The sequence below is a fragment of the Cheilinus undulatus genome, linkage group 18 (genome assembly GCF_018320785.1).
Source record: "Cheilinus undulatus linkage group 18, ASM1832078v1, whole genome shotgun sequence".
Classification (NCBI taxonomy): domain Eukaryota; kingdom Metazoa; phylum Chordata; class Actinopteri; order Labriformes; family Labridae; genus Cheilinus; species Cheilinus undulatus.
Genome location: NC_054882.1, coordinates 7,648,000 through 7,665,483, shown reverse-complemented (window position 1 = coordinate 7,665,483; position 17,484 = coordinate 7,648,000). Strand labels below are relative to the sequence as shown.

Genomic DNA, 17,484 nt, shown 5'->3' with positions numbered 1-17,484 from the left:
CTTCAAACTTGTAATCGAGGGTGAAAAGTAGTCACTGTGCTGTTTGGTACCACACTGAATGTGGACCATAGAAAGCTAAGGAGAAAGCTGTTCCAGGAGATGAGAAAGAAAATGACAGACAAGCATGTTAAAGGTAAAGGCTATCAGACCATCTCCAAACAGCTTGATGTTCCTGACAATTGATGACAAATTGAAGAGATAATAAAAATGATAATTAATTTAAGAAGATTAATTCCATCATCCACCGTTAAATTATCTTGTATTATTAGCGATTTCACCACTCGATATCAGTGTTGTGATTTTATAGTGGCTTTAGGTTTAGGCTTCAATACTCATATGCAAAATCAGGGCTGGACTGGCCATCTGGCATACTGGGCATTTTCCCGGTGGGCCGACGTACTGTGGGGCCGGTATGATCTATTTCTTTTCATTTTTGCTAGGCACCGGCCCATAGTGCAGGGGCAGTGGCCCATGACAGTTTACCAGCCCAATCACATGTTCTAAAGGTACATTTAACACCCTTCCCTCCCTACTCTGCTCCAGCTTAGAAAGTGAAACTATAGTGTCTGGAGGAAAACAAAACTAATTGTGAAAACAGTTGGATTTTGATTGGATACGGAAATAATTGTCAAATTAGAACAAAAAACTGTTGAGATGCGCAAAACTTGTAAAGACTCTGCAGTCCATGCAGTCTAAAGTCTGATGCTGCTGCAGCTACATGTGGAGGAGGAGACGCAGGTGTGTGACAGGTATATCATGAGCATGAGGAGCACGAAGCAGTGAGTGAGTGAGCTCTGTGAAGTATCAAAATATAGGCAAATAAACATAACTAGACTGTGATTCCACTTTAAATAGAAAACTTAAACAGTTTGAGATTAATGGCTCTCCTGTTATCTGAAGAATGGTAAAACCCTCTCACCATGAAATTTCTCAATTATAAATAAAAGTCCTGAATTCAGACTTAGTAACATACAGGTAGACCTGTGCCAGGATTTTCATTAATATTGAATGCACTTGATTTTGATAGTAGAATAAAATGTTATCTGTGGTTAGTTTGCCATCATTCTTACATCATAGTTACATCAATATATTAGCCTATTTAGCATATTTTATTTCTGATTACTTATATTTTGCTCACAAGTTTAGAAAAAAGGCTGGTATGATTGCTGAACAGTTCAGTACTGACCTATGAGATGGGAGTAGAAATATAAATAACCATCAAATGTTCGTTAAAGCAGAGGAGCTTTTCATGAAGTATTGAGCATCAAATTTGTTTTAATCAACATTATTCCAAGAAATTTACTTCATTACATTTCTTTAATAATTTGTTGTAAATTAAAAAATGAATTCAGGTAGAGATTTTTCAAAATAAGGGTATACTTTTTCTGCACTTCTACTTGATATGGTGCATACTCACCATATTAATATGTCGTATACTCACCTGTGACCAGTAGTAACCAGTCAAAACAGAGTGAAAACACTCCATTAGATGTGTATATGATACTATGTCTCTAAACTATGTCATAGTTTGACATTTTTTTGTAGCTGTATGTAGTAAGTGGGACAAGAGAATGTGTGTAACTTTATTTTACATACTGACCCGCTTTGAGGGGCCGGTCCGAGTCAAAAATGCCAGGGCCGAATCTCCTCCCCAGTCCAGCCTTGTTTTCCCCCATAATTGCACCAGTCTCTTGTTGCTGCTTGCATACGTCACGACTCTGCCACCCCAGAAGTACTGCCCCTCTTCGGTGATTGGTCCTGTCACTTTCTAACTGGGCCCAAATGCTTCAGACAGGAGCTTTGCAAGATGGATTTGCCAGTGAGAAACACAGAAACAAGCGTATCCATCTGCTATGCAAGGTTAGCTTACAGGTGGATTTCTATAAAATACTAGTCAGTTCTGATTGGTTACAGATAAAGATTTTAAAATCAGAAACAAGGACCTAATGCTTCTAAAATCAAACCAGCTGTCACATCAAGCATCTTTATTTGTCAGGAAATATTTACCACCATGAACATGAATGTCCAAAATGCATCAGAGGTAAATGTAATCCGTGCATGCTAGACTCTACACAAAAGCTGAGACCCCTGGCTTGTTGAGCTCTCCTTTAAAGCTGAGGAAACTCAGAAAAACTTCAACTTTATTATTATCCCAAAGGATATTAGATCTGCAGCAACATCAAGACCCAGCACAGAGAAAAACATCAGAAATATGAATACAGATGTATAAAAACCCCACATCTCAAGTGAAGAGCAGATATACTTCAACTACGCTGAGCCAGAGGCTGAAACAGCTCAGACACAGCACAGAGAGTTCATCGGGTCAAATGAGGTACTGTGCAGAAGGTGAAATAAACAGTTCTTATAAATAAGGTAAGTTAGACAAGAGGAGAATAATAACAGATGATATAAAGGCATATATTCTAAAAATTAAATCTACTTTTCTTACTCAGATATCCATGAAAATGGTCATAAGAAAACAGCAAAGTTAGGCTGGCTAATCGAGCTTGTCATTGGCAGCCGGGATAAAATAAGCTCTGGCATGTCTTGGCTTTGTTTTGGGCATTTTGTAATGAGGGCCAAAGGGAAGGACATCAAATATGACTAAAGAGGGTTTGTCACGACAGTCAAGGATTTGTTGAGCCTTATTGATGACATGCTTGCTTTGGATCACTTAGACCAGCTTTGTTAGTCTGTTTTTATTAAATATGTTGAGATGATGCCGCAGTGCAATATATCAGGATTAAATCTATCAAAATGTTCGATACTTTTTCAATGTCATGTGCTTTAAGCTGTACAATAGCTGTTTTTTTTTGATTGATAGTAACAAAATTAGCAAAGCCATGAAGGAAAAAATATATATATACATAGATAGATGTTCAACCCAAAGCTGCAGTTAGGAGAGAGAGGTGACATGAAGCAGTCAGCAATTAACAGAGAGATGGAGTAGAGAGCGGGACCGTCGCTAGATATAAACAAAGCAGTGGTACAGAGAAATAGGACATTTTTATCAATGTTTCACAGCACTTATGTTCTCAAGAACCTAAAGACAAAGGTACAGGATTTTAGTGATGTCACCAGTAGCAAACCATGTCTCTTAAACATAGATCCTCTGCACCCCCCAGTCCAACATACTATGCTCTCCAGTAATACTGCAAAATACTCTACAATTAAACTTCCAAAACAATATGATATCAGCAGATATCAATTTTATGGCGTTCTTGACAGCTGACGGTTCCCTTCACATGCCTTCCTGCCCACCGCCTGTCTCTCCATCCCACTAAGTCTTTTAAGCGTCACATAAAGATGTCACCTGGTCCTATATTTTCTCTTGGTGTCTACCTACAGACTGTTGACTGTTAATTTCACATCACTGCAGAGATACTGACACCCGTGCAATATCCTAGTAAGAAAGTAAGAAAATACAGTAGTACAAGACAGATATTTGATTATCTTTAACTGTATGTGTAATAAATCTAGAATATATGAAAGCCTCAGTTTTGAATAACATAAAAAATAACTTTCCCATGTTATTAATTTTATTTAGGTGCACCAGTATTTCTGACAAAAAGAGAACAAGAGATAAGGTTTGAAACCCACTAACAGTTCCAGTGTTATGCTCCATTCATGGCGTTCATGGCATCTGTTTATGGCAGAATTTAATTTATATTATTGCATTTGTTTAGAATAGCATGCATCCAAAAATACTGAGAGGTGTTACCATATCAGCTCTACATACAAATGTAAATGGTGAAAGAATGACATTGTCACATGAAATGAAATACACCCTCCATATGTCTTACCTCCAATCAGAACCCATTAAATCAAACCTGTGACTTTGGATGAAGTTTTTCCCCTAAACCTGACAGGATTTTACCCGCACTCCTCTCTATTTACAGCTGTAAAATGTTGAATTCTCACTGCTGTCATCAGGCAAAATTGTCACCCACAGGTGCAGAATGTTTGTCATGCCCAACAGTGTCTTCTCCAAAATATTCAGTGCATTATTCATTGAGAGCTCGGCTGAATGTCGATAAGTGTTTTTTGTTTTTATCCCCGCTTTCGCCAGAAGTCTCTCTGCAGCATACATAAGTTTAATCCTGGTGCTGTTAGCTGTTTACATGCTCTAATATATGTCATAAATTACCGTGTTTTTAATTACTCCTCATCAGCAGGTCACTGTAGAGTATGTCCACCCTGTCAAATCAATGTTAGACTTTTAATCACATCCTCTCTGCTTACATAAGCAGCTGATTATCAAAGCAACTAGAAGTGTTTACATCAGCGTCAGAGGCTGGAGTTCCTATTACTTTTACAGCTTCACTCTATTGTAATTATTTTCTGCTATATTTAATGATGTTATCTTTCACTTTTATGATGTAGATTTTATGATTCTAGTCATTTCCCAGCCATGTTTCTGGGACAGTATTAAGTCTTGACCTTTATGATACTGTGCCTCTTGAATATTTGACTGCACAGTAATAAAGATATGTTTTATAATCACTCCTAACATTCAGATATTTAAATAGCAATTTTAATTTAATGTCCAATCTATCAGCTTAGTCTCCAGATCACTGCAGTAGTCTTATTTTTATCACAGTGCCAACGTCATACAGACAAGAAAGCTTCAAAGTTTCTAATTATCCTTTCTTGACTGCTTATCTACATACATTAAGGTTCTAGTTCTTATCATACTATTATTTTGTTATAAAGTCATTTTTATCAATATTTACCACTTTTTGAATCCTTAAAAATATGCTTTTATGTTCACCTCCTACAGGCTGTTCAATTCAACTGCCAAATGAAAATGTCAAATAAATAAATAAAAGATAAATAAAAAGACAAGCGGAGGCAGAAGATGAGGCAAGGTTTGCTGTTACTTTCAGAATAAAAGGAATTTTTGATAAATTCAGTATGAGTAAATAGATGGTGTGAATCACATTTATAGTAATATTATGCATTCAAAGTAAACAACAACTCTTGGCTGTGCAAGATATTTTTCAGCATTTATTTTCTTTGTTTTGTTTTAAAGAGTAACTAAACCCCAGAGTTTTGACTGAGGAGCGGGGGATAGCACTGGGAGTCCCCACCACCACTGAAAACAGTCTGTGCTGCTTTTGCAGATTTGATTATGAGCTGTAATGTCATAACCATCTAAGGTAGACTTATGTGACACTTCACATAAGTGAAATGCCGCTCATTGATCCTTGCATGTTATCAAGCTCATCGTAATGAAAACACAGTTTATCCACAATTTCAGGGAAAATAACAACACCGCCCGCAATCCTAGAGTAGCCTGTCTTGGCAGCATCTCTGATTAGTGGAGCCCATTGCTACCCATGAAACATACATGTTTGGTTTATAAATGTCCTTTTAAATGGGGAACATGATATGTGGTCCTGTAGAGCAGTGGTTATGGGGACCCAAGGTGGGCTGTGGAAATGTGGGTTGCAAATTTGTACCTGGAAAAATGTGACACAATTTTGATAGTATTGTACCCTTTTTCTTTAGTAATGTTCTATTTCAGTTTTTCTGAAAATTGTTGGAATTAAGGGTCACGATTTCTCATGAAGAAAGTGTCAATAGGTCACAAGCTCATATGTCATTAGCATTGTTTAAAAAAAACATGGCTTATTCCTGATCTTGGAGAAAAGTGCAACATTACCCCAACATTAACGTACGCTACAACTACAGATGGTACCTGTTGTGGAAGAAGTTGGCAGTAATTTTTTAACTCAGTGGTGATGAAGACAGCACCAGATAGACCATCTCTTTCCAAATCAGCCACAGAAAAATTCAGTTGAAGTAGCTTGGTTTCAACCTGTAGGGGGCAGTCCCTGTACGTAAATACTTCTAACTCAAAATGTAGTATTTACATCCTTTGAGCTGATATGTTGAGATCCTAACCTCGGCTGAATACTAGAAAACACCATATACTTAGGATTACATCTGAAGAGGTGGGCTTAGGGTTCAGTTACACTTCAAGTGCTGACAAAACCGGCCTAGATCTCTTTAGAAAATCTTTGATTTTTGGTTGTAATTAGTGCCAATTAGAACTGCCAGTGGACCGAACAGGTAGTGCTCAGAACCACCACGGTCCACCACGACACTATAGCTTGCGTCAGGGGGACTCGAGAGGGGAGAACTCCTCCACTTTAAAAGATTGCTATGAGGCAGCAGTGTTGTGGGACTCTGTCTGTGTCTCTCTCTGACAAGGGGACATCACTGTCATGCCCGCCTCATCTGGAAAACCCCGTCCTTTTCTCCTCCCCCATCTCGGAACCAAACTGCCCACTTTCTGTGTATTTTTTGAATTACGGAGGTGGGCGGAGTTAGCTCTGAGCTGGGAGTTCACTTACACTTTAACTGAAAGTCTATGTGTATTTAGTAGTTGCTGATCAGTTAGGGTCTGAATCTTGACATTTGAGCACCAAGTATTTGTGTTGATAAACGGCATAGTGACTGCGCTCTACAGGTTGAAAACTGGCTACTGCAAATGAATTTTACTATTTGTGAATAGTGATGCCACTAGTGTCTATCCTTTTCCCTTAGATTGCAAAATAAATCCAAAATGTCTTTAAACAAGCCATCTTTTGTCTTTTACAGGGCAATATACCATAGGTTCCCCATTGATATAATACATAGTTTAAAAAAAGACTTAAATTTTGAGTTGCAGCCATATGTGGATGTTATGCAGTTAACAAGCTCATGTTTTTTTCTTAAAACAAGCTTAATAACATATAAAATTGTGCCTTCAATTGGACCATATGCCATCATTTCACACCATGGTAGCTTATGGTAACTCTACTTGGATGGTTATGCCATTATTACTAATAATTAAATCAGTAAAAAAGTATAGACCATACGATGTGGTGCCTGATGTGGGAGTAGGAAGGAATGAAAAGGCTTGTCTTAACTCTGGCCCCATTTTTAGAAATTCCAGGGTAGATGCTCCTTAACTAAAACTCTGGGGTTTAGTTTCTCTTTAGATCCAGCACCTGCAGGTCACGGCCTTCATCTTATGGTGTGTAATATTGGACCACCAGGAGAGTGTTGTTTTTAGCAGCTCAGCTCTAAGGATGTCAGTTTCTATGGTCTGCTGGTTAGAACCGCCACTACTGTACTGTGGGTTGATTTATGGCCCCCAGAAGACAATGCCCAGAGTTCAGCAATCCTATGACTTGAATTTCCTTTTTATTTATGAAATATCTCGATAAATTCATGACGGATTGCCTGGACATGTGGGACATCTTTTGAGTGTTCCCAGATGGTAAAACCTGCATAATATTGCTGTCCAAATTTTTTCTTTATCTAGCACCATTGACATTTGAAAGTTTTCACGTTAATGTACCTAAATATACCAATAATTTAAATGGGTTCTTTCACAGAAACTAATTCCTGAATTCTTTGGTGTTCTTGAACCCCCAACAGTTTTGAATTTTGTTGGATAGATGTCTAAATTTGTTGGTACCAACATTTTAGGTCCTGTCAAGATGAATTTAAACGGGTATCCTTATCTAAATGTAATATTACCAGGACAATGCATTTAGTTTTTTGCCTCATGTCCTTGAAAACTTATGCCATATCAATCCTTTAATTATCAGCTATATTACAAGTAGAATCCAATCAAGAATTTCTGAAACAAAGCATTTTCTTTATTTATCATCTTTTTCTTGGCTATTGACAGATTAGACTCCTTCCATAGACAGACTGCAGATTCCTGCATAAATTTCACCATCCTCAATGAGCTAAGTTCAGCACAGTACATTCTTATGATCGGTGTATCAGGCGAAGCACAAACAAAGTGATTGATGTGATATTTGAATGCTGAGGATAAGAAAATGAAGAGCTTACTAAAAGTCTTGTCTGTATGTGAAACAAAGATGTTTGTTGTTTGCTTTCGCTCTGAGTTTTGTATCATTTTGACATGATCTGCTCCATTATTCTCTCCTCAGAAGACTTTGTCATAAGGCTGTCAAATGCTCCCCATAAATAGAATTGATTTCATGATTATTTTTCTGCCAGTGCTGGGCTCAGTTCCATTTGAGTTCAATCAATTTGGCTGAATACTGAAGTGGAAAAGTCACAAGGAAGGACAGGCATCTGTCACACTGGCAACTTGAGGATTTTGGCTTTGACCAAGGTCATTGTTTGACCTTTTGAATCCTGCGTTGGGTTTGTTGCATGAACAAACAATGGACTGAATAGAGCTTTAAGATGAAGGAGTGGGCAGCAGGGGAGTCTTTGACAGATTGATTAAGCTCAGATCAAGGCTATGTGCATCTCATCTTGGTATCAGAAGAAAGAACAAGGCTTTTACTTTGTGACTGGTGGAGTTATGGTTGTTTGCCCATCCAGTCGACCAGTGTTTTTGGACTTGTAGAAAGCTTATGAACGTGCCCCAGTGGGAGTCCTGCAGGGGTAACCGCTGGAGTTTAGGGCTCCATGGCTGTTATAATCCATCATATCATTTCACAACTGAAGCGAGAGCTGTGTAGGTACTTCAGGCAAAATTTTAAGCACTGTTTGTGGGTGTTGGACTTCTTGTCACTGATTCATGGTGTGGATCTTGAGGCCTGAACTGGCAGGAGGAGAATAGTCTAGTTTGGGAGCCCGAGAAACTGCAGGTTGTGTGTTTCCTTTGTGACTAATGTTCAGCAATGGGCAGTGTGTTTTTGTAGTAAAAGAGGTAAGGTTATAAGACTTGGTAACTCCAAGCCTGAGGCCATGACTGTCTGGTACAAAATGATGGATTGCACCCATTGGTTCTGGAGTAAGTTAAGCTACATTCACACTGCAGCCCAAGTTGACCTGAATCTGATTTTTAATGTATTTTTCTTCCATGTGACTCAGGTCTGATATAAGCTATGAGGATAAAAGTATTCAGCTGCCTGACCATTACACCAATACGGACTGTAATGACATTGCTTTCAAATACATGTACTGTAATATGGAGTTTGCCCCCATTTTACAGCTATAACAATCTCCACTGTTCTCAAAAGGCTTTCCAAAAGATTCTGGAGTGTTTCTTTGGGAATTCGTGCCCATTCATGCTGATGTTGGACAAGAAGGCCTGGCTCGCAAGCACCATCCCAAAAGTGTTCAGTGAGGCTGCGGCCAGGGCTCTCTGCAGGTCCAGTTCTTCCACACTGATCTCATCAAACCATGTCTTTAGAATCCTTTCTTTATGCACTGCAGCACAATCATGTTGGAATAGAAAAGGGCCTTTCCCAAACTGTTGCCACAAAGTTGGAAGCATAGCATTGTCCAGAATGTCTTGGTATGTTGAAGCATTAAGATTGTCCGTCACTGGAGATAAGGGGCCTAGCCCAAACCCTGAAAACAGCCCCACACCATTGTCCCTCTTCCACCAAACTTCACAGTTGGCACAATGCAGTCCAACAGGTAACATTCTCCTGTCATCCACCAAACACAGACTTGCCCGTCTAGACTGCCAAACAGAGAAACATGATTCTTTACTCCACAGAACATAATTCTACTGATGTGGGACTTGCATGCAGCTGCTCGGCCATGGAAACCAACTCCATGAAGCTCCCACCAGTTGAGTAGCTTTTGTTCCTAAATGCGTCCTCTTTCTTTTTAATGTGAGATTGAGGACCAACAAAGCAGCCAAAAGTGAAGACAATGCAAAGTGCAAAAATGTGGAGTACAGAAATCAACATTTCACTGACTGAATGACTGAATGGCTCTAGTCTTTATTGGTACGGTTTGAAGAGTGATTTTTTTGTCATTATGTTGATATTCAGGCTATTATTATGCATTATTATTAGTGCTGCTGATTTTACTGACTGGCGAGTGCATTTTTAGCTGTTTGCGTGGAAACTACTGGTCCACTCAGCTCTTTGCCTGTTACTAGGTTTAGATCGCATGTCCATTAAAGTGACCAACAAAGTCAGGGTTCATGGCACTGCTTTAGCAATTGATGGCTGACATCGCTAAGGCTACATGCATTTTTTATGTCAGTGTTAATGACAGGAAAAATACAATAGGATACTAGTGACTTAAATGACATGCCTTCATAGAGTAGAGAGACAATCAGGGTAGGTCAGAGAGGGACATTGAAGAAATGCCATTCCTTTGCAGTTGATTTGAAGTGGACATCTGATTGGTTCCTTTCTTTGAGGATTTCTGTGCAAAAACAACTAGTAGGATATCCTGAGGAAACCATGAAAATCATGCTGTAATCTTGTCTGGTCCAGGAACTCCCCAGGATTCCCCAAGAGGAGCAGGGAAATCATGCTGGGAAGAGGTGTGTCTGGATTACCTCTGCTGAGAAAATTGATGGATGAGGGTTGAAATATCGAGTTAAGGGAAAAGGGTTGTAAGGGTTGTGGCATATGTTGCAGATGTACAGAGTGTCTCTGTTGGCTAGTCTGGGGTTTAAAAACAAGCTATGAGATGTATCAGATCGACTCAGTTTGACCTGCTGCAGCTATTTGTTTTTTTAATCCACCTATACAAGGTTACAAGGTGTTTTAACTAGTCGCTTGATTTAAGTCCATGATGATTCAGAAGAGCAGGCTGTGGTGTTAAATAGGGATGGGAATGGATATGATTTTATTGATATCAATGCTATTATCGATTCTTCTTATCAATTCAGTTCTTTACTTATTCCCTTGTTGATTCTTTCTGTGAAATTTCTTTGTGGAAAAAACAGACTGTATAGATCTTCACTGTTATTTGTATTGAGTCTCTTTCTCTCTGAACGCTGAACAAAATATATGCCACCTTCACTGAGAGTCAGTGACAAGCACACATCAATTACTGGGTATAATAAATAGTTTTGATAACTAAAAATGTTAAACATCAAGTGTCGGGGAGGAAAAAAAATGTTAAATTATACAAAAAGTTATCTTTGTTGTTGTAAATTTCTCTGTTAAAACAGACTTCCCTCAGGATCTTTAACCTCTGAACTTGAAGTAGAATACAATACTACATGTCATTTTCTTTCTCAGTTAAAACCTTAAAATAAATGTAAAACTAGTTTCTGAATCCTAGATCTCTGGATATATGAAAATAAACTGAACTCTTGTACAAAATCAACAGTTCTTGTGCAAAAAGATGCATGCCTTGCATGAAATCACTGTTAGGCCAACATTGCATGTCACGCTATTTAGGATATTTTTTATTTAGCATTGAAGCCACATTATTGACCTTTTTAGCCTATTTTTGTGACTTTCCGCCGTGCTTATTTCCCTGACTTCTCTGTTCCTGCTCGCATTGCTGACTGCCTCTCTCAAGGCTGCCTCTACTTAAGCTAAAGCCGAGTTAAATCAGTGATATGCACGCCGTCTCCATCAAGGTGCCTAGCTGTGTCCATAGTTGGTATGTTTTTGTAATGCTCTTATTGTGACAGCTCACATCAGGAAATGAGGTGTTAATAATAGCAGCTTGACACGCCCCAGCAGGAGAGAAATGAAACTTAAAATGCTACGAAGAGAGATCTATAAAATCATTTTTCTGTGATCTTTGCTCAGACATGAGTTGAGTTAGACATCAGTTTGTTGAAGGGGGAAAAGAGGGTAAAAGCACTTAATTATGTATTCAAATGGATTATCTGTTTTAATTTACAAAACTGCAATATAATACTATCAATACAAATTATGATTGTTCTTAAGCGTCTATTTCCCATTAGGGTAAAGGCACATTTATATTTCGTTTAACCGACTAGACGAGAGCGGAGAAAATCCCTAAAAGACAGTCAAATTCCTCACAGGGTCATTTTGTCAGCGGATGATGTTAGCCTTATATACTCTCTACAGCGTGGCTAACATTAAAAGCTAGCATCGCCAGCCTTCATTCCTCTTTGCAGATTATTATTGTGCTGTGATGTGTGGCTTTTCACTTCGGGTGAGTAGTTACACGTGAGTTCAACCCTCAACAGCCTACATACCACTTTTATTTCCATTTACTACTTTAAAAACCTTGTATCGTGCAGTTCCTACTACACGCTAACCACTACGCCACTGCTGAGCTTTTCATATTTAGATCTAGTGAAGTGCTAGGCAGGAGGGCAGCGGCCATTTACTGAGGCTACAGCAGCCTCTAGTGGTGGGAGGTTCATTACAGTTTAAAAGAGCTTTATAGACTGGGATTTCAAGCCCGTGTTTATAAAATGATAGGTAATTAGTTTAACCGACTTGTAAATCCCGTGCCGGCTAATTTGATGAACCAATTTATTAACCACACGCATCCCTACTACAAATGGCAAAAAAAATAGTGATATACATTTTTGGGCATATTGCCCAGCCCTAGTTTACACTAGAGTAGATGAAACTTCTTATACAACGATACTTTTCCAGTGTGTACACCTCCTCAACAAGCTTCACTTCTCCATGTATCTTTTTATAATTGGATTGGCCTTTACTCTGGCCTATACCCTTACTTAATTCAATTCAGCACCATCCTTAAACCAGTCTGATAGGTGTGTCCCTGCTATTTTAATTGACTTTACCGGATAAAATATCCTCAGAAACAACAAAATGAATGGCGGAGAGTGTAAAATGGAATTTATACACAGCATTGATTTTCTGAAAGTGAAAAATCAAAGGTGAAATTTATTTTTCTTCCCAAGTGAACCAATTATTTATTATTAAATTCGAATTAAACACACTGCCCAGCCCAAGGACACTTGAGCAAAAACCTGTTGGATGCCAAATCCCTTCCATCAGCAGTCATCATACCAAGCACATAATACTTTGTATTCTGGAAGTGAATAACTGTGAATTTGTGGTAAAATGAAAGCAATTCAATTAAATTATTTTTTTCCAGTAATAATCCAATATTTTTTAAATTATAAACAATTTAAAAATGCATCTAATGTTGCACTGCCTGCCATAGAGGCATTAAACTCTGTTGGATATTTGATCCTGTGCTATTGCACTCTAATTCAGCCATCACCAGTCTCCAACCTGTAAATAATAGCACTCAGCTCTTAGATCACATAACACTTGTGGCTGACCGAATAAAATCAACAGTTGTAGAGCCACAATGATCAAACAAGGAACCAAGAAGGGAAACGAGCCTGTGTCATATTATAGCACTTGCTCTTGCTAATCCCTAAACCCTGAAATTGTGCAGGATTACTTGGAACCACACAGTATACTGAGACATACAGAAGCCATTAGAAGGAGGTGATCATTGGGGACAAGGTAATCTTATATGAATATATGAAAATCTCCTTACGGCTGCAGCCTGACAGCAATTAGAGCTGCAGCTCCCTCTCCCCTCTGGGAGCGGATAAGCCCAGCCGTGTGCTTTTTGATTGTGAGGCTTTGATGAACCAAATCCAGTGCACACGACACGTGCCCCCTGCCATCGTCTCATCATAGAGGTAGGGGCTGGGGCGCTCTTTTCTTCCTCCACTGCCTGCAGGCTTTTATTATGCCAAGGTGCTTGGTGTGGCGATCAAAGCCTCCACTTTCCAGCAGGCTCACATTTACTTGTGGCTGGATTATTGATATTATGATATCCCAGCGTTTTCCCGAGGCTTATTGGCTTGTTAGAGGGGGGTTTTCTTGCTTTTCCTTCGCTGGAGGGTGGAGTTAAGCTCTGATTGATTTCCAGACGGAGCCGACATAGTGCATCACGCGGAGCAGAGGAGGAAAGCCCATGGTAACCTAATAACGTCCTCCCCACAGTAAACGGCGATAACTGTGTTATGCAACACGGTGGCGGACTGTTTTATGAGAGTCAGCAGGGTACTGCCTGACTGCTAGTTTAAGGGCTGAAGTGTGAGGAAAACCTCATTCCCCCGGTTTGTCCCCGTATTGTTTCCTAGCATAAAAGGTTTTTCCTCCTTTCCCTTTTTTTAGCAACACTGGGAAAATCCAAACCTTTGTACTTTATCTGAGCACTCGGCTCAGCTCCACAGACGTGTGTATTAAAACCTTATCAGCAGAGAAGTTCCAATCCCTGTTCAATGACAGCATTTAGAGACTTGCCTCTTGACATTTTCATCACTATTAGAAAAAGGGTCTCCAGCTTCTTTTCTTTACTGACTTGGTGGTTGTTACTTGTGATCTTTATTTCAGAATTTGAATCATCAGTAATGAATGTTCTGTTGCTTTTAAATGCAAATTTAGAACACTGTAATTACCATGTCACTACAGATTTGCATATAAACGCTAAGCATTTTGACTAGTAATGTCCTGATTCAACCAAAGTAAATGCTCTTCTATTTTCTCTTAAACTGAAGTCGGAGTGTGCCCTTGTGGCTGGAGTACAACCTCTCTTCAAGTCATGTTCATTCCACCTTGTTCCTGCTCATTTCTTAACCATCATCCCTCTAATAAAGGAATACATGCCTAAGAATACGTAGAAGGTCTTTCCAGTCACTATTAGAGAGGACTACTAGGTTAACAGTACTGTCTTTGATTGCCAACAGTGGTATAACTGTTGTCATTTCTGGTCATGTAGGTTTGGATAATAATGGCATTCCTTCTCTGTATGGTTAGAAAGATACTTGCTATTAATGAAGCATAAGCATACACATCATGCCTGCCACGCATCCCCTGCCTCAGTTTGATGGGGCAACATTATGCACATCTTAAAAAATAAGCACAGCATGGCCACAAGATGCAGTATGTGTGTTAAAGGTAGTGTAAAGCAGAGGGAGTGTGACAGTCAACACTTTTTTCTGAATATTGTGATTTAATGTTCAATTTTTAAAAAGTTCCTCATCTTATGTATTTCTTAACAAACACAAGCGATAAAAGATTTTTGTAGTTTAACATTATACTTAGTCCTGTTACTCCATTAAAGAATTTAATCAAGTTAATCACATCACTACACTGTGATTAATCCTGATTAAACACAACATTTCTAATAATAGTCTACGTATATTTTTATGTTTTTAGATTTTTAAAGGTTGTTATTTCCAAGTGTTCTACTTTTATTCATTTAATTCTATGAACAGCACATTAAAAGTGCTGATCTAAGTCCTTATCGATACCACTATCGATACTTTCTATAGTTTGGTGGAAAGACAAAATAAGGGCAAATATTTAAATCAAAAGTAGTCTAGCTGCGTAGTGCTAAAAAGCATTGATTCAGTCTGTCCTATCTATTCTGTATCCCTCAAATATAAACACATATTCATGTGTACTTATTGAAATTTCTCATCAAAAACTAAATTTTCCCATTTTAATATGACAATTGAACACATCATAACATACAGAATACAGTCATCTAATTTACTGAGGTTTCCTGAACGCATCAAATTTTCCATCTTCAGCTCATAAAGTTCACTAATTAACTTCAGTTTTACCAATTCAAATTTCTACAGTGGATTAATATTGTTATCAAACAGGACTTTTCAGCACTTTTCAGCATTTATCTGAACACATGAAGAAGAAAACTGCCCTAAAGCAGCTGAAGAGAGTGATATGACCATGGCTTGATCCCGTGTTGTTGTTAGCGTCTTTGCTAGCATTAGCAAAGATGTGCTTTGCCTGAAGGTGGAACTTAAGACTCGTTGTGCTTCGGTCAGTTCATCACTGCAGCATGTACCTACAGTTTTGGTTTTATCTTAACTAACATTCACCAGTTTTTTAAAAATAAAATTGGCACTAAGCATTAAGGGTCTGTCTCCTCACTCATCACAGCTGGCTGTGTCTGACCCTCTCACCTCTTTACCCCCAGGCACATAAACATCCATGCTTGAGGACTACAGGAGCAAGCTGTGGTCAAACTTAGTCATATGATTAAATTGTGTTGTTTTTTTTTAACACGTTAAGGTTTCAAGATTAATCACAAGCGTTAACGTGTTAATGTTTACAGCTTCTAATTATACTATGTGAAAAATTGTCACTGAAATGTTTGCATGATGTGCAAAGCATAACGTCTCTACTGCGGCTAAAAAAAAAGAAAAAACAAAAGGAAACCTTACTCATTCATCCATCCATTTTCTTCTGCTTGTCCGGGGCCATGTCACGGTAGCAGCAGGCTGAGCAAGTCACGCCAGACATAACACTCCCGAGCAACATTTTTTAGGTCTTCATGGAAGATTCTGAGGCACTCGCAGGCCAGATGAGATAAATATTCATTTCCATCTAGTCCTGGGTCTACCCGGGGTCTCCTCCCAGCTGGATGCACCTGGAAGACCTCCACAGGATGTGTCGAGGAGGCATTCTAATCAAATGCCCAAACCACCTCAACTGGCTCCTTTCGATGCGAAGTAGCAGTGGCACTACTTAGAGCTCCATCCGGGTGTCTGAGCCCCTCACCCTATCTCTAAGGCTGAGCCCTGATTTGAAAATTGTGAAACCCACACTGTGATTCAATTTGAATTTGGATTAACCGCCCAGACTTAGTCAACATAGCAACAGAGATAACCACAGCTGAAAGTTTTAAAGACAAACTGATAAACTATCAAGGTCCACATTCCTCCAGATGTATGCAGTGTTTAATTGTAACTACACAGATATAAACTACTGCTTACCTAGCACAGATATATCAGCTGTAAATTGGTCCATATCGGCCATATGTATGAATTCATTTGTGGGGTTTTAGGCGATCTGTATCAGCTGAGGCCTTTTCTATGTTCATCCTCTTTTCCATTAAATTCAAAAGGGAATTTGTAGGACCAAAGCATTAGGTCTAAACTGCATTTATATGTCCTTGCTAACATCAGCTAAACTCAGTATGAAAATTTCTATGTTTCAGATATCGGCACAGTCCAATATTTTGCATCACTTTTTATTAGGTAAAGTGATATTAATAAACAAAAGAAAAAAGTCATAGAAACAACTGATTAAATACCTTTGAATTAGTGAGCACAAACAGCTCTCCTGCTTCTATTTGCTTGTTTATGCACCAAAACCCTCACTACAGTTATGATTTTTGAGATTTTCTGTTAAACAAGTATCACACTCATAGTCTTTCACCTTTTTTTTTTTTTGTTTTTTTTTTTTTACAAAGATTTGATTGATCTTTTGGCCCACTGATAAAAGCCTTGGCACTCACAGTACTCTGGTACTACTGACTGTGTCTACTCTGCATGCCAGGGAGAAATCACAGGAGGGTTTCAATACCTAGCAGTGTTTTTTGTTTGTTGTTTTGTTTTTGCCAACAATAGATGGTGGATGCTGTGTATTCTTTGCTCAAATCTCTTAGGTTGTGAATCAACATTTACTATGGCTGAACCAAGAAACAATTGAAACTACAGGTGGTGAAACTTTATGAGCACAAATCCATAGAAGAAAGGAAGAAATTTCATATTCAGGAAGGGAAACCTATCAAATACGTCTGCATGAATGCGGTCTGAATTTTAGAGACAGTAAAAAAAAACACCTGTGGTTATCATTTCTCACAGCGGGCACTGCCAGAGTGTAGAAAACTGGGATCTTCTGGATAATGATTTTGAACAACTTTTTGATTACTGTTGCTAGAAGGCAACATTTCCCCAATGAAGTCATACATGCATCTTTATGACACATGCATGGATGGCATGTTTGCCTTTCT

At 38.7% G+C, this 17,484-nt stretch overlaps 1 protein-coding gene across 4 annotated transcripts in view; it reads left to right on the top strand.

Moving 5' to 3' along the window:
- slc4a11 (solute carrier family 4 member 11) overlaps positions 1 to 17,484 on the top strand; it is a 224,895-nt gene that overhangs the window by 116,739 nt on the left and 90,672 nt on the right. The window lies entirely within an intron of this gene.